At 42.9% G+C, this 25,476-nt stretch overlaps 1 protein-coding gene across 4 annotated transcripts in view; it reads right to left on the reverse strand.

Moving 5' to 3' along the window:
- Lrrc3b (leucine rich repeat containing 3B) overlaps positions 1 to 23,715 on the reverse strand; it is an 82,112-nt gene extending 58,397 nt beyond the window's left edge. The window contains exon 1 of one of the 4 annotated variants that reach the window (XM_021203970.1): positions 23,301 to 23,715. The gene's annotated coding sequence lies outside the window, so the exon portion shown is untranslated. Of the gene's footprint in view, positions 1 to 10,924; positions 10,970 to 21,079; positions 21,635 to 22,210; positions 22,477 to 23,300 lie in introns of those variants that run through there. The other 3 variants (XM_029541784.1, XM_021203972.2, XM_029541785.1) reach the window with 3 other exon arrangements.
- Positions 23,716 to 25,476: the final 1,761 nt, after the last annotated feature.

Genomic DNA, 25,476 nt, shown 5'->3' on the forward strand with positions numbered 1-25,476 from the left:
AGCTTTGGACACCGTTTAAATGCTGTGTATTCCACAGGACCAGAACCAGTGTCCCTGAGTTGTGGCTAAAGAACAGGTTCTATGCTTCTCCTGCTTCAAATTTCCCACACCAGCATAACCCAGAGTATCAGGAACGTTTCAGCTCTAGAGTGATGCATAATGCTATGAGAATATAGAAGAGATACTTGGGGCTGGAACAAAGGAAAAGGTTCTTCACAGCAATGTGGCAGAGGTAAATAAAGTGCAGTGTTCACAATGTTTAAAATTTGCCAAGTGATCACAGAAACTTTGTGCTATTTGATCCCAACAGTGTGAATGTGGGCTGTCCTATTTCTAACAGAGTCTGTGTAAGTTCTTTATTGAGTGTTTAGTATATGCAGCATTTAGTATATGTGTTTAGTATAGTGGGATGCGGGTGGCACAAGGGGCCTTTGCTCTGATGGAACTCAGGGTTGAGACAAAAAGGACCATGAACACCAAACACAGACATTCAGAGAGGCTATGAAGACAATCCACAAGGGAAAGAACTTAAGAACTTGGGGTGGTGCTGTTGTAGTGACTTCTGAGCTAAAACCCAGAAAATTGAACAGCAAGGGTGGGGCAGTCCATCAGAGACAGGAGCATGGTACACAAGGAGGAAGTATGTACACATCAGAGAGATAGTGCAGGCTCTCTACACAGACTGCTGCAGGGGAGGGGAGTCCGGTGGGAAGGGACAGTTATGACAAGGAATCATGATGGAGGAGAAAGGTGTCAACTCATATATGTACATGGGCTGCTGTGGGCCAGGCTTTCAGCCAGGCTCATGGCCTAATGGCCAGGCCTGTCCTAGGATACCACTTACTATTTCTTCTAAGCCCTGCCATCCGGAGCCCACACAGTTAACCCAGCAAGGGACATGGAATGAGAGGGACACTGAATTGTACACAGTCTCTCTCCTTCCCAAACTCCACCCAAGGGGTAAGCAATTTGCCTGGCTTTCAAAGCTGGAATTCTCTTCACTACAAAGAGGCATTGCTTCTGTTCTTTGTCCTTGGTGGCCTCCTGGCTGGAGTTCGATCACAGGCTCCACACTCTGGGGGAAACACGAGTGCTGCAGATAGAATATAATTACTGGAACAACCTGGAAAGGTGACTGAAGAAAAGATAAAACATATCTAATGCCTTCAGGAACGGAGTCCAAATGGATTTGATGAGCATCACAAGGAGAATGAAGTGTCAGTTTTCCCCCACCCTGCTTGGGCACAAACTGAAATTGCTTTAGAAACCTGTCACATCGAATTAGCAAAAGCAGATAGCAATTTAGAGGCATGCCAGGGAGGGTGAAGTGCTGAGAACTGACATGGCTTCCTGGAGATTCTTCCAGGGCCTCTAAGTCATTCTTCTACTTGTAGGTATGAGATGAGATTCCCAGGGGATCAGCATCTTTGGAGACATGCAGGTCTGTGCTACAAGTGCTAAGGGGCAAGGACAACACATGCATCTGTCAGAGAGCAAACAAACAAGTGAGTAGTTTTCAGTTTGGTCCAACCTGCAATCATGTGACACAGGCCCAAAACACAGACCTATGTTGATCCAGCAGAACAGGGAGATGTAGATGAGGGGAGGCTTGACATTAGGTAAAAGGCTTGAAAATAAGAGGCTCCCAAGTCCGTGACTGGGGGTTTCCTCAGAAGACAGGCTTGCTCTGATCTTCATTCAGTTTTGTTTTCTTTAAAATGCTTAGAAGTATTTGAAGTCTCCCATTTACTTACTGATGTGTCTGGCTACCTTCTCTAACTTAAACTCAAAAATGCAGACTATTACAGGTTGAATGTGAACTGCCTTGCCCCAGTGCTGAGAACAAAACTTGTGCACAGTGACCATTCTAAAGATCCACGGAAGGAAAAGCAAATTCACAAACCCATGAAGACAACAGCAAAGCCTGAGTTGTAATTTTGGTTGGCATCCTTTGATTCGTGGTAACAAGCAATGCCTTCACCTACTGAAACTAAAACAGTCAAAACTGTCCTTAGCTCCAGGGACCAGAGTCCACATTGGTGGCCAATCACTCCTTTGTAGTGAGATCTTGTCTGTGGAGTAGTTAGCTCAAAGCCTTGGCAGGTCTTGGAATGGTAGAGACACCTTCTTCTGGTGGTTTATTTTATTTTATGCATATCAACACCTGCTCCTTGCTCTATACTGTTTTTAGACTTTTGGATTTATGTCTAAGACATTCCAGACTCAAAATGATCTGATAGTTTTCACTTCTTTCTGAAATATCTTAAGTCTAAGTCTGAAGAGAGATTGCAATAATAAAAAAAAGAATGTTCCAAATTGTTTCTTCATGCCCTATCAAATTCTGTCTTTGAAGTGTGTGTATGTACATATTTATATATGTATGTATGTATGTATGTATGTATGTATGAATGTATGTATGTATGTTTCTATGTATGAATCTGGATATATGCTTAAACATGCATGTCTGTATGCATTTTGTGTAGACTATAAATGCATATATGTTATGTGTTGTATATATGTCTATGATTATATCTATGCCTATATATACCTATGTGTCTGTGGATCATGTGCACATTATTTCACATGTACCTATAGATAGGCAAAATATGTATAAGAATTATATGGGTCTGTATACTTTAACTGCACTATTGGAATTTTAGTTGGGTACATGGATGTTCTTTCTACTTGCAGCACGTAGTACTGAAGATGAGAATATGATCTATAATGATATTATTACATTAAGGAAGACTACCATTTATAACTATCCTGTTTTCCAGTAAGCAATTCAATTCTCTAATCTCCTTAAGACTTCTAAAATGGGCCTCATGACCCTTTGTCTTCATGTGGGCATCATGAAGGATCACATGATGATTCTGTGTTAATGTCTCTTCAGTCTCCTTTCATTTGAATTGGTCCAGCCCCCCTCCTTTTTTTTTCTTTTGTGTACTTTGTGACATTGACATCTCTGTAATATCCAGAGCCCATTGTTTTACATAATTTCTTTTCATTTTAATTTGCCTGCTTGTTTCCTCTAATTATATTCAGGTTAAACTCTAACATTCTACGTACCCAAAACAATTAATCAGAAGTAAGTGTGAAGTAAGTCAGGCTCCCAAAAGGACATTTTACAATAAGTTATCAAACCAATGAAGATTATAGATGCTTGACAGGTGTTAGGTGTCACTGGGAAAGTGGTCTCTTCTGAACTCGGCAGAAGTAACTCCACACAAGCACTTTATTGTGTTACATTCAATCTGTACGGTTGCTAATAAACTCTTTCCAAAACTCCATTCTCTTACATTATTAGCCAAAAAAATAAGGTTAACATAAATTATTTTCCAATGTTTTCTGTATTTCTCTTATGACCATGAAAGTACTTATAAATATGCACAAAAGTTTGCCCATGTGAAATCTCTTCAAACAGCACAGTGGTATGCTAGGGGACACTGAATGGAAGATGGTTAGGTTTCTTAGGTGATGTGTACGAACAGGTGTGAATCTTAGCTGGCAAAATGGCCGTCCATGAAGTATGGACACCGGAGCTGGAACGACGACTCAGTGAGTGAAAGGTCCCTGCTGTCAGGCCCAAGGATTTGAGGTCATCCCCAGAACCCACATAGTGGAAGGAAAACACTGATTCCTACAGGTTTCCTTCTGTGTTCCACATATCACCATGCTGCATATACATGCCTCCCCTTGTTTGCTCCTCCAAAATATGTGGAAAGTTAAAATAAGATGTGTGTATAGCCTTTTGTAGTAGGAGCTGATGAATTTATGAAATTCTTAGGCAAATGGATGGATCTGGAGGATATCATCCTGAGTGAGGTAAACCAATCACAAAAGAACACACATGATATACACTCACAGATAAGCAGGTATTAGCCCAGAAACATAGAATACCCAAGATACAATTTGCAAAACACATGAAACTCAAGAAGAAGGAAGACCAAAGTGTGGGTATTTCGTTCCTTCTTATAATGGGGAACAAAATACCCATGGAAGGAGTTACAAAGACAAAGTTCAGAGCTGAGATGGAAGGAAGGACCATCCAGAGACTGCCCCACCTGGGGATCCATCCCATGTACAACTGCCAAACCCAGACTCTATTGCATATGTCAGCAAGATTTTACTGACAGGATCCTGACAAATACAGAAGTGGATGCTCACAGTCATCTATTGGATGGAACACAGGGCCCCTAATGAAGAAGCTAGAGAAAGTACCCAAGGAGATAAAGGGATCTGCAACCCTGTAGGAGGAACAACAATATGAACTAACCCATACCTCACCCCCCCCCAAGAGCTGTGTCTTTAGTTGCATATGTAGCAGAGGATGGCCTAGTCAGCCATCAGTGGGAGGAGAGGCCCTTGGTCTTGTGAAGATCATATGCCCCAGTACAGGGGAATGCTAGGGCCAGGAAGTGGGAGTGGGTGTGTTGGGGAGCAGGGCAGGGGGAGAGTATAGGGGAATTTTGGGATAGCATTTGAAATGTAAATGAAGAAAATATCTAATAAAAAATAAAGCATGGCATGATAAACCTGTTTAAAAAAGAAAATAAAATTTCTGGGTAAGGGCACAGCAGAAATCAGAACAATGTGAAACAATAAAATATAGATTGAAAAAATAAGATGTGTCCACAAAAAAAGGTGCTAGGTTTTCAGGCCTAAAGGGATTGCATCTCAACAAACAAGACCACAACTTCTATGACACACAGCTGCTGCCTACATTCCCCTGATGTGATGGCATTCTCATTCATTTCCTAATCCAGCTAAGATTGAAAAGTCTCAAGGAAATGCTTCTAAGGAAAACTGTGACAGAAATGGTATCACTGTGTCTGCAGTGATCACTCTTCAGACATGTCATGGGTTTCCTGTCATTTTATACACTCTATACTTACCAGGGGTGTGTTGACCCGAATTGCACAGCTGTGGTTGACTTGACTGCCCCCAGAAACTGTTCCTTGTGAATCTAACTTGTGGGAGATTTAACTATAAAGTGTTCACTACTTTGAGACTAGACATTCCTCCCTTCCCATCTCAGTTCAACCTCATTGGCAGGACATCTGCTTGGCTTGGGAATGGTGGCAGAATGTTACCATATCTATATCCTGCTACTCACTGGCCAGGACATCCCAGAGACCCTATCTCTCATTGTGTATCCCGTGGGTTACTAACTTTTATCCATCTCTTTCTCCTTTCCTGTGCATATACCATGATATATGCCTTCATTTCCTGTGCCTGTTTTCTTGCAAGTATTCACTAGAGGGTCTTGAATCTTCCTTATATGGGTTTGACAGCATGATGAACATGTGGGGCTGGAGAGATGACTGAGTGTTTAAGAGCAAGTACTGCTCTTGCACAGGACTCTAGTTAAGTTCCCAAACCCATGTCAGGTGCCTATAACTGCCTATAAGCCCAGCTCCTATCCTATGTCTCTGGCTTCTGCAGCTACATGCACATTTGTGCACATAGCCATATACAGATATATAAGTAAATCTTTAAAAACATGATGAACACAGAAGCATATATGTCTCCAGTCATCCTTTGTTACATCAGACAGGACTAAAATGTACACAGTCACGCCCAACTCCTCTACACAGTGTGTTTTTGAAAAAATAATTCTTTTCACATGAATTTAATAATATTTTGTATTATTATTTTAACAAATTAATAAACATTTCTTAGTGTTAATTATTATTATGGTTACCATAGTTAACCACATAAACCAAGACTCTTTGGGGACCTCTACTCTGTAAAAATTGAATATCTGGGTTTCTGATATTAAAAAAAAAAAAAAACACTCCGGGAATCCCTACTTATACAAGTATAAGAATAATTTTTAAAGAGAACACTTATTTAATCAAGTTACTCCTCTATTCTAAACCATTCATATGCTTAAGGCAGTGGACACAGTATTTGACAAGGCTCTGAGCACCATGCATTACTGGGAACAGCTCCTGATTTACCATCTTACTCCTCTCCCCAAGATTTTCCATGCTCTTTTCTGCTACATCTAGTCCATGGCTCTAGGAGAACAGCAGGGCTTTGCATTGTACTGAAACAGTTGCATGGATGGGTAGCTCTATATGATATTGGCCTGGATACATTGACCATTGCAGTGTGCTTATCTGAGTATGTGATGAGTGCTTCTGTGTTGATCTGCCCATGAAATGTGGCTCTGCATTGACCAAGACATGTGGAATGGTGACTCTTCTGTTGACTTTAGCATGTGGACTATGGATTCCAGGTAAGATAAGTCTGACTGAGTCTGGGAAGTCTTTCACTAGGAAGGCACTCTCTGTGGGACACATACTGCCACTCCTTCAGAGATGTTTGTTCAATGAGCACAGAAGTGGTCCCATGGCTCTCTCAGATCCTCCTAGGTCTGCATTCTCAGTGCCGGAGTCATATAACTCCAAGGCCAATATCTCAGGTTTCTTTTTGCCACCTGGGCTGCTAAAGAACAGGATTTAGTTCTCATTTTTCAGGTTCCCAACAGACTTGACTTCTCTCTCTGAATCCTCTGACTTATTCTCTGATCTGAGCTAGTCTAGAATAATTTTAGGCCTATGACCCATCACAGGCTACATAGTCCATTGACCTCTAGCTGTTCAGTTATGGTCCCTGATCTTGTCCTTGATCCCCAAGCTATCCCCTTCTAGGTCTTTGCACTCTGTAAATCTCCCACAGTTGTAAAGTATCTGACTCAGCAATTATTACATTATTCCCTAACATTCACAAGGCTCTATTCCCCTGCTCAGACCTTAATTTGTCTCAAGTCTCCAGTGTTCTTTCTCAGATCTATGTTTGGCAGAACACCAAATGCATCTTTTCTGAACCAAGCCAGAGCCCTTTCAGCCATTTGTTCATTTTTACTCAACTTCCAACCCAACTGGATATGACTCACATCTTCTTCATATGCCCAAGACACAAAGCCTGCCCATGTGTCTATCCATCTACAATGATCTTAGTCTTAGTTTTCCATGGTCTTCTCTATTTTGTGTGCATGCAAACATCTCATAAGCCCTATGTTGATGCTCCAGTACCATAGTTGGATGATCTGAACAGAGAGGAAGTATAGTAAATGGCATATTGTGGGTCCTTTGGGATAAATCACATTCTAGGAGTGGAGAGAGAAGATGAAAACAAAACTAGGGCTGGTGAATCCAGGCCATATATGGTGGTACAAATATGTAATTCCAGTTCTGCCATCTTTTAGAAAGTTGAGGCAGGAGGATTTTTAATGGAGGCTTTGTGAGCCCTTCCCCAGAACAACATCAATGCACACACACAAAAAAACACCTTCTTTCCAAGTTGAGGATCTACATAAAATGATCAACTTTGAGGTGGCTAGGTATACGAATTACTGAGGGTGTTTGCAAAAATCAAGGCACTTGCAACATTCATATCTAGTTGGATTGCGGCAAATCATGAACAAGGTCTTCAAAACACTTCTTTAGAGACACTGCCATAGGAGTAGTGCTTAAAGAGAGAGTTCTGAAATGAAGATCTTCTAGATCACTTTAAGGGAGAGTTTGGGCCACAGAGAGAACATAAAAACTTGGGTGTTTATCTCTAGCACACATCTTCAGAATCAAATGTGTCTGGAATATGAGCTCTTTAGAGCAACTCACAGAAGGAAAATGATTTTTTTTTCTTCACAACAGGAAAAGAAGCATGAATTTTCTTCCTTGATCTATCTCTACCTTAACTCATTCTTGAATTTTTTGCCCATGCAGCAGAGAGTACTGAGTACCCAGGATACAAATGATGAATAGTCATGAGGAAATGTCCTTCAGGGCCCATATAAAAGAGAGATGATGAAAGGTTTAGGGAAAATACTTGGCTCACAAAAACATTAAAAAAGAAAATCAGAGAATGGATAAGATCCAGGAAAATGATGTCGTGATGCTGACACACTAGCACTCACACTGTGCCTATGGACCATCCCCAACAGTTCCCACAAATAGCTTAGAGCTCTGCTGTCTGTTGGGCGTGTTGGGCTATTGAGCACTTACAATGTGGCTAGTGTAAATGGATGAAAAATGCTTAATTTTATGTAACTGTGATTAAATTAAATTAAAAATATTTTTCACTATTGGAATATACTTAAATATGTAGGAGACAATCTGACAGGCATCTTTCATACATTTTATGAAATATAGAAAGAAGCCAAATATTTCTGATGAAAATGTAGAGCATTCAGTATTATATAAAGGCAAAAATGTAGACTATTTCTTAGAGACAATGTGAATAAAACTCAATAAAGTTTAATTTGGTTGTTTGTTGAATTATTTTGATGTTTTGAGATAAATATTATTGAAATTAATTACATACTTTTCTCACTGGCTTAGTGTGGTGTACTGCTTAGTTTTTGTTAACTTTACACATGATAGAGACGTTTGAGACAAAGGGACTCTCAACTCAAAAGATGTTCTTCAGATGCCTATATGTAAGTTTGTTGAGCATTTTCTTAAATAATGGTAGCTATAGGAGAGTGCCAAACATTGCAAGTAGAGCAGTTGTCCTGAGTTATACACAAAGCAGGCTGAGCCAGCCGTGAGGCAGCCAGTACGCAGCACTCCTCCCTAACCTCCTCAGTTGCTGGTTCTAGGCGTATGCTGAAATAAACCCTTTCTTTTCCAAGTGGCTAATGGGTTAAAGGGTTTATCAGAACAAAAGAAATGCTAAGTAAGGAAATTTTAAATTATGCAAATGGATAGTAATAATGAATTTCTGTTAAACAATTCAACATTATTCTAGACCACATGGAATGTAAATATTGAAGGCTGGGCATGACCACACATATTTATAACCCTAGCTACGAGGGGGCTGATATAGGGTGATCATGAGTTCTAGGCCAGCTTGGGCTACATAGAAAGACTTTGCCTTGTAAAACAAAAACATACAAATGTACCAATGTTCAATGTGTATTATTAAGTATTTTGAAGAAATAGTAGACCATTATGCTAGAGAGCAATGAGCATACTTCTCTACAGTAGTCACTCTGGGGGGGGGGGTGTCTATCAGCTGACTCCAAAGATACCATCTTCTGCAAAAGAAATCCTGGATGAACTTTGTCCACCTGGCCCTACCTATCATAGAGAACCTGTATCAATGTATGAATCGTTTGGAAAAGAATCTGAGGGTTTCATTTCCCACTCTAGTACCCTGGTCACTTCCATACTCAACATCCTTATCACAAATAGTATCGGCATATTCCAAACACCATCTTTACTCCAAAGAAACTGAAGAATAGCTATTGGTGGGTAGGTGCTTCTCAGAACAATAATGGTCTCACATGTGCCAAGCCATGAGACTTTCCTAGACTAGAAAAAAAGTAGCAAAAAACAGTGCTGAGGATATTTAAAACATCTTACTATTTTTAAAGATAACCTAACATTGCTCTGAATAAATAAAAAGGTCCTCAACAGGACCAATTTATGAGCTAACATTTTTAGGATAAATTATGGTGTGTAAAATTTTAAAAGGTAACAAGCATAGATGCTATTACTGAATCTGTGTACAGGTCTTACGGGTATGTAGTCAGTGCTGGTTGGCAATCATCTCAGATATTTGCTGACTTTTTCCCATTGACCTCTAACTGGAATTAGGCATTTTCTTCCATGCTAAAGACATGCTAGAGATTATAGCATCACTGTGGGTTTTCTTGAAGTCAACAACAAATGTCACAATTTCCCTATGCATGGGACAATATAGCTTCTGCAGTCTTAAAACAGGATAACTTTGACACCATTTGGTTGATCCCTCCTGATCCCTGAGCTCGGACTACCTAGAGAAGCAAAATGGAAGTTATTTTATCACAAGGGGGCAGGTGTCTGTGATCCTGGTTATCTTTCCTACATCTGATCTACATTTACAGACCAGAAGGGTACAGTCACCAAAACAAAATTAGAAAATTCTAATCAGAATTTTTAATTTTTCATTAATTGTCTTTTGCATTATGATATGTACATAGACAACTAGTCAAGCCCGGGCAAATCAAATTCATCTACCTAATGGCTAAGAAAACTACTGAGGTGTGGTACTTAAGATAATTATTTAATTATTGACAACACATTGGGAAATAGCATAATCACCTATAACGATCAGGATAGTTTGGGTTTTGCCTGACTACTGGGGCTCTGAGCAGACAAACACAGAGCGACTGCCCTGCACTACAGGTGCTGGGTTTAGACATTGCTCATGAGGAGGGAAAACACAGTCTAAGATGTGGGAGGCCAAATCTGGAGTTCCCTAATTACTGAGAATCGAGTCGCTGCTGGAAAACCACACAGAGAAGTCAGAAATGGAGGGTTGGGGATCTATGGGCCTGTGATAAAGAGTCCAGGACTGAGGTGTCCCAAACACCTGGACATGACGTCACCACAAAGTCACAGAAAGTTGAAAACAAAGTTGGGGCCCTGAGGCTGAGGAAGATGATGATCTCAGGGCCAGGGAAATGGGAACTCTGGCTTAGCTCCTTGGTGATTGTTCTTAGCTTTGTGGTGACTCTCTGGGGGCAAAAAGGAGCCTTCTGCAGGAGGCTTGGTAGTCAAAGTCCTTCTTCATGCTTCTTCCCATAGCAGGTCTCCATGAAAGAGACAGTCCTTGGTCTCAAACTACTTATTGGTTGTTAATATAGAAAACTGGATGCATAGCATCTTCTCAGGGTGGACCAGAGATTAACTATCTTTTGCAGGGAAGAATGTCTGAGAAGGGAAGCTTATTGGCTAAATCCTCAGGGCATCTAAATAACTCATTAGCACGGGGAGCTCTGTTCTGGGCGATGTGACCATAGGTCACATTTTCTACTTAGAAAGTATAGTACATGTTTCAGGCCTGGAATATGGTAGGGAGCATAGAGCCACCTACTGCCTCAGGTGGGTACCTAGGTGCAGGGAACTCTGGACCCACTCAGTCTTACCAAGTTTCCTAGCACTGTTGTCCACGATTCCACATTTTGTATCAGTAGTCTTGACACTTGGGAGGCTGAGGAGGGAAGACTATGAGTTAGAGATCAGTTTGGATTAAATAGTTGTTATGTGTAATACACACGCGCACGCGCGCACACACACACACACACACACACACACACACTCACTCACACTCACATCTTATGTAGAGGTTCAAGCAGATTGCTCAAGGGGAAGAACTGTGGCTAAGATCCCTACACTAGATAACCTGTGACTGGAATCATCTGCAGTCAATACAGTTGACTTCTCCACCTGACCCTAGTCACAATCATGCTGAAGCTTTCTACTGCAACGTAAACTGGTGGAATGAAGTCTATTGTGACTATCTGTACAGAGGGACAAAACAGGAAGAAACTGGACTTTATTTTTTTTTAATTAGATGTTTTCTTCATCTACATTTCAAATGCTATCCTCTTTCCTAGCTTCCTCTCTGAAAATCCCCTATACCCTCCCTCCTCCCCCATTCCTTAACCCACCCACTCCCACTTCCTGGCCTTGGCATTCCCCTATACTAGGGCATAGAATCTTCGCCAGACCAAGGGCTTCTCCTCCTATTGATGGCCTAATAGGCCATTCTCTTCTACATACATAGCTAGAGACATGAGCTCTGGGGGTACTGGTTAGTTCATATTGGAACTGGACTTTTAAAAAAAAGTCTAATTAGAAGACAATCTGGAGCTGATGTGGACTGGGAGGTGTTAGAGGGTGGGAAGCTAACACCGCTTTCCTAGTAGCTCAGTAAATCATGAAATTTTGTCCAGCAAACAAATGACTCTTCTACCTTCAACAAGAAAAATGAATTCATCTTCCCTGTTATAACTAAAATGACTTCTCTCAGCTACTGAACACACCTCTGTAGTGCTCTCCTGGCAGACAGCAAACTGACACTTGCACAGTAGATACAGGTTTAAATGATAGAAGTATATGTTGGAGACCTGCATAGTAGAACACTATTGTCCAATAGATAGAAATAAACCTGACAAAAACCAGTATTGTTGACGTTAGAATTTTTTTCTTATTTTAGTATCAAGATGGGGGGGAAGATAGATTCAGCTTACTATTTAATATTGTCTGTGTGTTTCTCTATTCCACAACTGGAATGCTGTTACCTAAGCATGTCAGACTCTTCTAACCACACACCCACAACTGCTGAACTCAGTTGCACCCAAAGTGACTAAAGAGGAAGCAGATCTTGAGGAAATCACATCTCTGCTGCCAAGTAGCAAGCCCCATGGAATGAATTCCCTATAGTTTCTGAGTCACTTCTTATAGCAAGAGATAATTCTATAGCTACCATTTTGTCAGAAAATCCTACTTGCTGTTGCAGCCCAGTCATTGTACCTGAGACAGGTGCTGTTGATACCAGGGTTCCAAATCTTTGTGAAAGGAAAGATCAGATATTTTTATTTCTGTAAGCTCAAGAAGACCAGGATTTGGCAACCCATCATCCAAACTTGAAAGAAGAGTTAGTTTCAGGAGACCTTGATGAAATCATCTCTAATGCTTAGACACAGTTCCTCATTGCATGCTGGGTAAATAGGAAAGCATGCTGACTGCATTTATTTTAATATCATTATGTCTCCATGGGATGAGCCAGTAAAAAAAAGCAGATCTAATTAACATCTTGGGGTGGTGTGTGTGTGTGTGTGTACATCCTGAATAAAATTCAATTTATCTTTATTTCAAATTACCATTACAGAAATTCTTTTAACACTGAATGAATTGACTTCAAACTATCCAATTCAATTATTTAATTAGTACATAGCTATTGAAGATCTACTGTAGGTCAGACTGTACGAAGCTTACCCTAGATAAAGAAACAGGTACCAGAGACTTGAATTATTTTGCCTATTTAATGCAACACATTCAGTATCACTAGTACTGAGGCTATGTGTCATGTAGAGGGATGCCCAGGTTCCCCTGGGGATCAGGACTTTACAGTGGTCATAGATACAGCTGAGAAAGATCTACAAAGACAAATGATCCTTTAGTCCTTAGGATCCAGATGTCTTAGGCTTTGGGTGTCCAGGGGTCAGGTTCAGGTGAGCTCCTGAAGCAATGGGGTTAAAGCATTCAACAATGGAGCTCTGGTTAGTCAGGTATCCCTGTTTCAAGGCTTGCCTGATTCTTTGAAACTGCCTGTGACCAAGTTGCATTAAGAAAAGCATATACAAATAAGAATAACAGGAACCAGACATCAGCATGGTTGATGGTATAATAAACCTGGATTTCTCACAAATCCACAATCATGGATTTATTTTAACCTAGTGATGTGAAGTGGGTTAAATCATGATGATGGGGTGTAGGTATCTGTCTTCTAACAGTGTCAGAGCCATTATCTACTGAGCTTAGCACCTCAACTAGAAATAACTAGGCTCTTACAGGGTTTGATGATCTCCTTAAAATCTTGCATGATCAAAATTAGACTGGAATGGAAGCAGATCAAGATCGAGGAATGACAAAGCCAAATTCAGGCTGACATCACCGGGACTGAAACTTGGTGTAAATGAGTCCTGAACAGAAAAGGAGCTGCTCCCTCCTTTCCTGGAGGAAGCTGAACTCTCACAGGGGCTCATCGGCACCTGTCACATTCCTGCAGCACAATCAGAGACTCCTGGTTGGATCTCTAGCACCAAGACTTCCAACATGCAAAGTCAGGTTCTCTGCAGTGTTATGCACAGAAAGAATAGGGAACCACACCTATGGTTCTCTTCACTGCTGGAAATTAGGAGGCATGTGCAGGCATCTGGAAATCCTGGAATGACTGAGCTCTTTTGAGTATATTCTGGGTCTGCAGCTGTCACAGCACACAGGGACCTGTGGATTATACCAACACTTGTCTGATTTACATAGGCTTGAATTCTATCATCCAATGACTTCTCATAGTAAGGCACAGAAGGCAAGAAATATGGTAAACATTTGGCAAAAAGTAATGCTCCGAGCTTACAGGACTCACCTGTGCTCACAAATACTGACAGAACCACATTCAAAAGGAAGAAATTCAGCTGCATATCTTAGCACATTTAAACAGGTTTAGAATGTGCTTCTTCTCTGTGGAGGAAGCCTGAATACCTGAACCTGTTTCCTCTCTTGCATTTTTATTGTTTGCAGTAACAAAAAGGTCTCACTTAGCCCAAGCCATCCTTAAGTTCAAGATCCTCCTAGCTCAGCTTCCCAGTGCTGAAAATGGCGGTCACATACTGCCAAGGAGGCTTTCATGTTCACTTTAGCTGACTGAGTGCAACCACAGCACCAAGGAGCTCACACACAGCCTTGGGTTTTGACTGTGCTTGGAAAAGCTAAAGCCCTGCCCTGCCTAGGGCAGTCACAGACAACAGGAGGCAGCCACTTCTTTACTGGAGCTTCAAAGCTCCAAGTACATTAAATCTTCCTCTTCTAGAACCACAGGTTCTAGGTCAAAATCCTCATGGGTGTTCATCTACTCCCCACTATGCCTCTGCTAATATGTTGCCCCATCTGTCTTTACTGCTGGATGGGCTGCTATGGTCATCTTTTGAAGTCAGTCTAACTGCCTCAGATTCTAGGAAGTCAATTTTGATAACCCTGAAAGAGACAACAAGCATTGTTCAGAGGTCTGGAACATTTTCTTGTGCTTCTGTCCTCTGTTAATCTTTGTTTTTATGCCTGCAGGTGGTGTGTGTGTGTGTGTGTGTGTGTGTGTGTGTGTGTGTGTGTGTGTTACACACGTGCAGTACCCATGGCATTCTGAAGTGGGTAATGGATCTTCCAGAACTTAACTTATGTATAGTTCTGAGCTATAATGTGAGTGCTAAGAACTTGAGCCCAGGTCAAGTGCAACAAATACTCTTAATCACTTTGGAGGTCACCTCTCCATCCTCATTAATCTCTCTGCACACAATCAGCTATAAATACAATGCCTTGATAGATGTCAATAACAATGTCCGAAGTATTATTTGCCAGGTGCTACACACTTTAGAAAACACATTATATGCATAATTCTCTCAAGTCTCTCAACTGCCTATTTTTCTATTCATTTCACATAGAGAAAACTGAGACATACTGAAGACGGAAGATGTCCCAGTCACTGTCACTCAGGTGGCTGTTAAGTGGCAGAAGAGGTACTTGGTCTGATTAACCCCAGATGCATGGACAAATGTGTAGGTAAATAAACGCCCCACATTGAGACAAGGAGGGAGGGAGGGATGTAAAGAACAGCAAACCTTTGAGAACGAGATGGTTAAAGTGGAGCAGAGCTATGGTGTTTTCAGGGAAATTTCATAACTAGGTTCCTGGGCAAGTACCTCCTTTGTGGTCTCAATACTCAACCCACTGACTTTAAAATACAACATGGAGCTGGAGAGAAGGATGGGAACATCTGTCAGTACAGACAAGCCCTGGCCTAAGGTGCTTACAGCATGCCAAGGACCATGATAGATAAAGAAACAGGGAACAGGAAATGAAGGACCGTGAGGCCATCCTAGAGATGAAACCCTCCTGTGTACAACCAGATCTAACCTAATTGTTTCTGTCGAGAGTAACAGAGTTGCCCACAAGATGTCTTCTCACACAGTCCAATTTCAGGAAACCCTTGTCTACCCTACCTCTTGCCTGTATAGACAATCTACAAGGAACCTGCTACAGCCTTACCCAACATCACACCCTTCCCTGTCCTGCTCCTTTGCCACCCAGCTCTTGTACATCTGCAGGTTCCGCTCCCTTTTGCTAATTCTAGGGAAAATGTTCCAAGCTTATTGTCTGTCAATTCCAGGATGTTTGCCCACCATGGTTGAATTTGTGCAAACATGTGAGTGTGAAGCAGCTCACATGGGAAGTTAGTACATAGGTTATTGTGAGGTTTGGTCTGTTGTTATGTATTGTAGTGTTAAGTTTTGGCCCCCAATATCTGGATGCCTCCAGGGACAAGAAAATCCTCACACACAACAAGTGATGCTATGTTACCTTGCTCCTTAATTTAAAACTATTGGTTGAATAAAGATATCTATAGCCTATAGCTGGGCAGAAGAGAGGTAGGCAGAGTTTTGGTGCCTGGGATGGGGGGGGGGAGAGAGAGAGAGAGAGAGAGAGAGAGAGAGAGAGAGAGAGAGAGAGAGAGAGAGAGAGAGAGAGAGAGAAACAGGAAGGTGAAGAGAGAGAAGATACCATGGGGTAGGTAAATTGTGAGAGAACAAGGGCTGGCCAGTCAGAGTAAGAGTGGCCTAGGCAGAACATGACAAGTCATATCTCATGGTTGTTGGTAGAGAAGTAGCATAGATGGTAGATATCAGCCCAGCTCAAGTGCTAATTATAAATATAAAGGTTGTGTGTCTTTTATGTGGGAACCAAATGACCAAAGGTAGGGTAGAAATCTCTGATTGAGATAAAATATTTACTACAATAGATTAGAAATACCAAGACACACGCATAGTCATTACAGTCCGTGCTATTGAGGGCTTTTGAGGATGTGAGTCCCCAGTGTCCTCTCACGGAGTATGTCATGTCTTATCCAGCCTAATGGCACCGTACAGTCAGGAAAATGAGCCTGCAGACTCATGAAGACGATGTGCTTGCTGAGATGTGGCTACTGCTCTCTAAACCAAAGGTATCCTTAAATAACTTAGTTTTCTACTAAGCCGCTCCTGTTTTACCATCCAGAACAAACAAAACTGCATCTCAGGAGTGGGACATTTATTCATTTTCCCCAGTGCAGGACGATGAGAGCCATTTGTTTAAGAAACACAGGCTCTGTGGCACAAATGGCAGTAAGAGGCCAGGGCTAGAGACAGGGGAGGAGCAGTAATGACTTGCTCTGGCATGTGAGACAGAGACATGGCACTGTGAGTGGATAAAGACGCTTAGGAGTTCCTTAGCTCAACTTTCTGTAATGTTCATCACTTCAGCACACAAACATCACACTCCTTTTATCTCCTTGTTTTTCCCTTTGTCTTTGGGTTTGGGGTGATACTAGATGTCATCCTCTTGTTGTAAGACTCCCTTCTTTTGCCTGGTTTCAGTTGCCTGTGTTCTCTCAGTTTCTCTCCAGCCTGCCTTCTTTGCTGATCTTGCCTCTCACCTGGCCTTCCTTCAACTGCTGGCCACTCACCACCCTCTGTAGGGTGTGTAGCAGAAGCTTTGATGGCAGACAGACTCCATTACTCCATTTCAGACAATATTCATTTTACTGACTGCTAATGGGAGGTATTTCTGGGACACAGCTGGGAGAACAGATAGGTCATCCCAATAAATGTCTGGACAAAGCTTAACAGGAAGATGAAAGCTTAACTTGTGAGATGAGTGAAAGCCATCCTGCTGCTCAATCCCCAGCAATGGCCTGATGTAGGGCATCCCACAGGCCTGACCAGGATCTTCTTCCTGCCCAAATTCCCAGCCAAGCTTATTGCTTAGTCACTGTGGGCAGGGAACCACAAGGGCAGGCCTTGACAAGGCCTGGTCCTCTAAGTCAGAAATGTGATTAGAGAAGTCTGAGTGAGATCGAGGGAGAAGCCTCACAGTATTGGCTTTAAATAAATACATAGTGCACTGTCACGCTGCCCTGTTCTTGTTGACAGACATGCCCTGTTTCTCCCAGTAACATCGTGTTGAGAATACCTATCCTATCAGTAACCCAAGGGAGAAAAGCAAAGCAGGAAAGAGGGAGCTGAGGGAGAAAGTGAGGGGGAGAGGGAGGGAGAATAAGCAGAAAGGGAAGAAAAAGATAAGATACCAGCCTATATTTGGACATAGTGCACTATCAAGTTTGCTCCATGGTATTGAAAATAGTTTGAGAAACATTTTAATAACATTTATTTTATTTCTTTCTTAACAAAAGGCACAAAACCACTTTTTAAACACAGAGTGTAGTGACATTTGCAAGGGGCAAGTATCAGTAGTTGAAAAGTTTAGATTGGAAGGAAATGATAAATGTTGTAACCTTTCCTAATCTGCTTATCCCTCTAAGACGAAAATCCATTCTTATGACACTAGTTCTATTTCCAGGACTTATTCATTTGATCATGAAGAATTTTAAGGGTGTTTCTATTAATTTACCACTTTGAGGAAATACCACTGACTCAAGAGAAGACTCCAGACTTCACTCTCACAGGAAATGACCATGTTATATGGTTCAAGAAATGACCCCAGATTTCACTGTCACAGGAAATGGCCTTGTCACATGCTGAACTGAGATGCATCAATAGCTAGGGCTTGGTAAAGAGTGCTCAAAAGTTGAGGGCCATCTCCAATCTAAAATCCTGATCTATCCTGCATTATCAAAAAAAAATGTTTAGAGTTGCAATATACATATGAAATAGGGAGCTACATTTAGTTACATACTCAAATGTAGACATGCTTTAAGATAGAATATAATGGTTTAAGGCAGAATGAATGAGGCGAGAGCTTCGTTGGTTCTACTTTGATATTTTCATATTGTTTTGTTTATTTGTTTCACTTATGGAATTCTCTCAAGTTTCTCTCTCTCTCTCTCTCTCTCTCTCTCTCTCTCTCTCTCTCTCTCTCTCTGTTTGTTTCTTCCTTTCTTCTTTCCATTTTTTTCTTTTTTTAGATGAGGTTTCTCTTTGTAGCTCTGACTGTCCTGGATTTTCCTTTGAAGCTCTGGCTGGCCTTGAACTCAGAGATTCACCTCCTCTGCCTCTGAGTCTGCCACCACCGCTCAGCTTTAGAATCTGTTTTGACTTCTCTTGTTATTAAAAATCTAAGTTGGATTCTCTGAAGTTTAATTACTTATTTTTAAATATCAATCTAAAATGAAAATAATACATAATCAAATTGTGGAGAACACAGACATATACTGTCAATGTGGTCTAAAAGAAGTATTCATTTTCCCTTGTGATTACTCTCACAGTTGCTTGGTTTCTCTGTTGTCTACATTTATAAACTTATGTTTATAGGATTTAAATGTGCTTGAGAATTGTGACAGCATCCTGTGTGCCACTTCATAGGATACCACATGGGGTGAGAGAGAGCAGCTACCTCCCACCTGCTCTGAAAAGCTTGGAATCTAGGATGAGAATGTTCACCCAGCGTCTTTGCCTAGGAACAGAGAGCATTGCTGGTCGTGTTGTAGCAGTGGGTTTCAAGGGCACATCTCATTCTCCTACTCCTTCCCTGCTCTGTCTTAACAGATCCAGTGATCTCACCTTGATTCAGTCCCATTTTGGAGACAAACTGATTGGTTATGGTCCTTCCTGAACAATGTGTCAGGTATATGGATTTTCCTAATTACATAAAATTATGATTGACTTTGACGAACGCTCTAAAACGTGAATGCAGCCCTTGAGGACTCCGGGACCCTGTGATTTTCCAGGCAGACCCAGAACAAGCAGGTGAAGATGGATGGATGAAAGGACGAGCAGGAGCCGTCTCTGACATAGCCCTTGCTTATGGAGTTGCTCTCCGCCAGAGCTTTTCCTGCAGGCCTTCCTCACCTTTTCCCCTCCCCCAGTGACTACCCAGAAAATCTGTGCTGGTATGAAACCAAACCGGGGGGACATAAGTGTCACATGGTGTCCAAGTTCACTTGTAATCAGTGCCATCCTGCTTGGAATGAGAAATGGGCTTTTCCCACTCTACAGTTGAATTTTTTCTTACTTTATCTTCAATAGGATGTCATCCTAGAGCTATGACCTCAGAGCAAAGAGATGAAATACCCCCTAACACCCAGAATCCCACTCTGCAAATCTTCTTAGAGGGCCACAGAATCTCTAGTGGCTGGGAAGTACTACTCTCTGTAGAAGGAGCTCAGTGAGTAGAGAAGTATTTGATTCCTAGGAATATCACCAAACTTAGAATTATGTCAGTGCTGAGGTCTAATGCAGTGGATATCAGGGAGAAGTCCACCAATGCATTTGGCTGAGTAAATAAGGCCTTTTGCCTTATATTCTGCATTTTCTTAACTTTAGCAAATGATTGTGAGCAGGATAAAACAGAACTATTCAAACTTGATAAGACTTTTCAGAAATTGCTGATAATCCATTTAATCTTACTTAGAATCATTAAAGGTTTGCATGGTTAGCTGATTTTTGTTGCGTTGAAGGCTTATAAATAGTCTACTGCATTTGTATTCCCAAAGAGCCAGGTTTGTGGTAACTTGTTCATTGCTACTTACTTAATCAGGTAATGATGATTAAAGGGATTTTTATGAAAAAGTAAGAAAAACTACTCTTTTTAAAAATAAGGAAGTCATTTTCCTTCAGTATTTTTAAGATGCTGAATAACATCAGAAGTAGGCATGTATTTATGTATAAGCAAAGTTCACTGGACCCAGGCATCAAAAGCAATGGTTCCATTACTAATCTGGTACCTCACTGAGGGGCTGTACTCAATGCCAATGGGCCTCCTCAGGAGAGGCGGCAAGCTCTGCCTTCCCTGTTAGTGCTATGTCCTCATCCATCCTCCAGAAGGACATTCTCCTGCTACTCCAAGTGCCTTTTGAGCACAAAGCAGATCACACACAGATCTCCAGCTCTGTCTCTTCCTGAATTAAAAAACAATCTGCTAACAGGTTGAAAGGAAATGCTCAACAACAATAGCTGGTTTCTTAGACAGGGTTCTGGTGCACTCCAACAGACTCTGACTCTGGAGACACACACATGGGTCCCCAGACTGGCATGTGCCCCTGGGCTTAGACTACTGGCATGTGCCCCTGGGCTTAGACTAAAGCAGAAGAGGCCTCATTCACTCACCCCTCCCCCATGGACAGCCTTTACTACAAAATCTGCTTATGAGTTTGAGGCACACAGCTTGTCCACTATAGGAACCAGCCCTACTATGTACTGGCTTTCTCCATGATTTTGTTCCCACTTATATAACCATATAAAATCACTTTCATGGCTATTGTGTCAATTAAAGGTAATACAAGCACGTACAATACCCATAATAGCATCTAGCCCTGCATGCAGAACCAACTCAACCAATGTTAGGAGGCACTGCTATCACTCCAGTCTCCCCCACAAGGTTCAACTACTGGCCCAAGCCACTCAGAGAGATTTTGACTCATTTTCTCAAATTCCCATGAGATTCCACCCTATTTCCTCAAAAATCAGGAGAGCACAAATCCAGGTGAAAAACTCCCAGAAACCTGTCAGAGTGGCTGAAGTCTGGGGTCCTACCTCAGATATCCGGGTATATTAGAAGAAGCTGCATGCTTTAACTTGCGAGGAGGTCTGGCTGGTGAAGGCACCTTTTGTGCCCCAGAAATGCATCAGAAGCTTGTGTGGAGGGAATCCCCATTCTTGCTTGTACAGCTTTCTGTTTTGAAGCAGGGAGCTAGCTGCCACAGGTATACCTGGGTGTGGGAGTGACAGTGTAGAATTCCCCCAAGGTCCTTGGTAGTCCACCTCTTCTAGAAGGCTCTGACTAAACAGCCAAACCAAGTGATTCCAATTCTGCTTTTCCCCAGATAGAACAGTATAGGGGAGGCAATCACAGGGCAACCCAGGAAAGGTTGTTCTATTAAAAGCCAGAATATGAGAAGTTTATGCATGAAGAACCTGGGAACTGTCCATAGCCCTACACCAGCACAGCCACCAAATGCTTCCCCACTGGACTAGGTAGAGACTAAAGACATTCAGGGCTCTCAATCAAAAGTGCCCCTGGATATGGGGTGAAGAGGGCTATGTGCTTCCTCTCCCATACAAGGTGATGTGTTCCCCACCAGGGAAGAGGGGAGGGGTTTAGAGATAAAAAAGAGAGAGAACACCCTTTCTTTACAGTATGCACACTAGGCCTCCTCCCAAAAGTGGTCTTGAAGGCCAGATGGCTCGGGTGCGAAGGTGGATCTCTGAATCCACCATACCATCCGAAACAATCAGGATGATATATCTGGGGAGTTGGGAAGCTGATAGACCCACCTCTGACTCCAGATACCAGGTCGAGAAGCTAGGTCTTCCCTCACTGGAGGAGCTGTGCACACCCCCTTCTTCTGTGTCTCTCCACACATCCTCCAGCTTTAAGCTAAGGGATCTTTCCTAACCCAGCTAAGGGCTCCCCCACTCCCTTCTCTGCTCAGCCTAGGTGCAAACCTTGAAGCCTCAAGCGGAAGCTGTCTCCCAGATCAGCCTCTGCCCTGGATTCTTCTCTGGATTGTTGGAACCCCAGCCTATCTGCTGACACCTGGGGACTCCCCTTAGTTTCTCACACATATATCCCTAGGGATCAGACCAAAAATCCCCTTCCCATTCCGGAATGTAATTCCTTAATGCCCTAGTGCTGTCAGAAAAGGTGGGCGTAGATCTACCAACCCGGTGGTGGAGATGAAGGGGTGTAGGAGCAAGCGGGTGTTGGAGAGGAGAGGGGCCGTGATCCTCTTGGAGCCAGGACAGCGTCCTCAGTCCATTATCTGAACATTCTCAGTCACCGCCCAAGATGCCAACGCATTCAGAATAGAGCCGAGAGGTTTGTTTGTTCCTGGCGAGGGAGCTCTTTCTAACCTAGGCAGAAGCAGCCAACCTTCTGAAATACCCCGGGGCAGGAATTCCAGGGCTTCCCACCTCCGGACTTCTCAGGTACCTAGCCCCTCTCCCTGTATTTACACAACCGGGCCAGCGCCCCCACCCCCAAACAGACTTCAATCTCTTTTCCAAATCCTCTTCAATGGCCACGCCGAGGTGCCCCTTCGCCTACATTAGCAGACCCTTTCGACCCCCCCCCCCCCCACCCATTGGCAGATCTCACCCTCTGCTGCCTCCAGCAACCTCAAGAGGGATCTTTTCCTCCCAAAATCACTTACTTCACCCACCCAGATCAGCACTTACATTTCCCATAGCACATAACCATAACCGAAAGCCACTCCGAGGATTTTATTATTGACTTGGGGGTGGCAGGATCGAGCGATCTGACCCTCACTGCTCTTGATGAAGACATTAACAGTGGCATTAAGTTCCACCTCTCCTGGTTAGCCCTACCCCTACCCAGCTGCGACAGGCAAGAGAAGCACTACTAGATCCTAAGCCCTTGCCTCTGAATCCGGAGCTATAGGAAGCAAAAAGTCGAACTGCAAGAAATGGGCAGATGCCTCAAGGCTAGAGGAGCTGGGGGAAGGGCGCACGCGAGAACTGAACAGATACCGCACCAGGTGAGAACCACGCAGGGAGGGTCACAAAAGTTTGCAGACTGCTGCAAGGCACCTGGTTGCACAAGAGCGAAAAGGGTCGACTTCCCTTCTCCAGGCAGGGTCTCTCCAAAGATCTGTGTCAAAGGGACCTGGAGGTTTGGATCCACAGGGCTCAGAACTGCGGTGACCGTTCTCTGCTTCCCGGAGAGATGGCCTAAGCACCCTGACTGGGAGCTGAGCCCGCGCTCTGCATAAAGCAACAGGCGGCTGCACCTTACCTTGCGCCAGTCCTGGGTTGGGATGGCTGCTCCATCCTCGTGGCGCAGGGAGGAGGCGTTTGATGCATAAGCCTAGGGGTGTGCGCGCTGCTAGCTCCAGCCGACTGCAAACTGGACTACCCTCCCTGACCCGGCCCGCCGGCCGGGCTCCGCTCCGGAGCGACCGCCGCGGCGGCGTGAATGCGCTGTGGCCGGGGCGCAGGACGCAGGCGGTGCGTGGCGCGGCTGGCGTCTTTGCGCGCTGCCACCGAGCGAGGGTGCGGCCCCGGGCTGCCGTGTGGGGCACGACTTGGCTTTTACTGCTGCGGCGGCCGCTGCAGACCCTGTGCGGGGCGCCGGAACCTCACTGGAGGAGGAGACAACGATGCGAGGGAGGCAGAAAGCTACTCGCCAACGTGCAGGCAGCTCAGTCTCTAGAGGGGACTCGCCTCCAAACCTGGACTGGGTATGGAGGAGGGGCGAGGCTTCAGGGACGAGCTAGAGCGAGTGAACGTGACTGGTGGAGCTGGCTATCACCTAAACTGGCACTGCTCTTCTGCCTCATAGCTGGAGGTCCTGAATAAGAAGGGGAGGGGTTTCATCCAGCCTTTGCTGAAGAAGCAGAGCTGAGATAGGAACATTAGTTAGCCTCCTCCTTTGCTCTTGCATCCTCTTGCCCAGTTCCAGGACATGTTGCTATGGCCCCATTCTTTCTTCCATTTCCTGATGACTGAGACCAGAAGGAACTGTTTAGCCTAGGTCCGTTGCTGTCAACAGGGAAAAAGCAAATATTTTAAATTAACTAAAAATGACTTACTGGGTGCACAGGGCAAGAGTCAGGCACACTGCAGCTAGCAGCTAGAACAAACCCTTTCCAGATGGGGACTCACCAGAAAGTCTTTATCATTTGGTGACCCGTATCAAGCATATTAAAGCTTGTAACATCTCCCCATTTGCAATGATGCTGTTTTTTGCAGGTTTCGAAGTATGCTGGGCCTGGCCACATTACAAAACTGTAAACCACTGAGTCCCCCCAGCAGCCGTGATCTGTCTAATAGCTCCACATTCTACACCTTTATATTCTATGACTTGTATTTCTAACATTTCACAATATGATTTTATTAGTCTGGATTTGAATTGTCGTCACTTTTCAACACGTTTAGACTGAGAATTTAGGACCTGGAAATAAATATATTTGAATAGCAGGTATGTAATTTGGTCTAATTATTCAAAGGAAAACTTGGCATTCTCATTGAAAGTAAAAAATTTGTCTGTAATACTGTGCCAGTGATTCTACTTCTCACAAGCCAGGAAATAACTGAGAACATACACAAAATTTATGGGTAGAGATGCTCACTAGACTGCTGTATAAGCAATGAAAGGTTGGAAGAGAGTACAAGATGAATAGTGAAACATTTCATAGGAATATACGATAAAATATCACATATAGAACTGTTATAGATGACCTCCGTCGTGGGTGATCAGTGTAAGTTTATCTAAAGAGTTCCAGAGCAAATAATGGAGTTCACAATCCACATCTCACAGAGCTGGCTTGCATCCAAGTCTTTCCAACTGTTGAGTATGCTATCCTACATTTGAATCTTTGGTTGGTGCTGTGTTTCAAATGAAATAGCACTTATGGAGCACTCACCTCTTAGTAATGTCCATGAGGCATAAATTTGGTTAAACTTAAGAGAAATGTCTGACTATGGCTCACATAACCTTTACAGTAGCTTTCTGGTTTGGTCGGTTCATCAAGTTGTCAACTTGACTTGCTGAATGTTGGTATCACCCATGCTATAAAAAGGATAAATGACAGGGCATAGAGTTTGTCAGCTCTGTTATAAACTTAGATTTGTTTTGTAGCAACCAGAAATCAAGTCCAGCTCAGCAAAGTATGTTCTTTAATATGAGAAGCTGATTGGTTGTTTCCTCTGCTTGTGCTGACATCCAATTAAAAGAATGAAACCAGAAAAAGATAGCTTCTTGGAAGCCCTACTTATAACCTAATTAGTGAACCAGAGAAGGAACTTAGCATCTCTGACCTTCATGTTCACCTTCACGGCCTTTCTGCTTCAGAGGTGGGTCATTTGTAAAATTTGTCTACACATATAAAAAAATGTTAGGAAGATCTATAGGTAAATGGTATTTATTGATGTTTTTTCTGTTTAACTTCCTTTAGAAATGGAGTGAATTG

The sequence above is a fragment of the Mus pahari genome, chromosome 8, assembly GCF_900095145.1.
Source record: "Mus pahari chromosome 8, PAHARI_EIJ_v1.1, whole genome shotgun sequence".
In the NCBI taxonomy this organism is placed as follows: domain Eukaryota; kingdom Metazoa; phylum Chordata; class Mammalia; order Rodentia; family Muridae; genus Mus; species Mus pahari.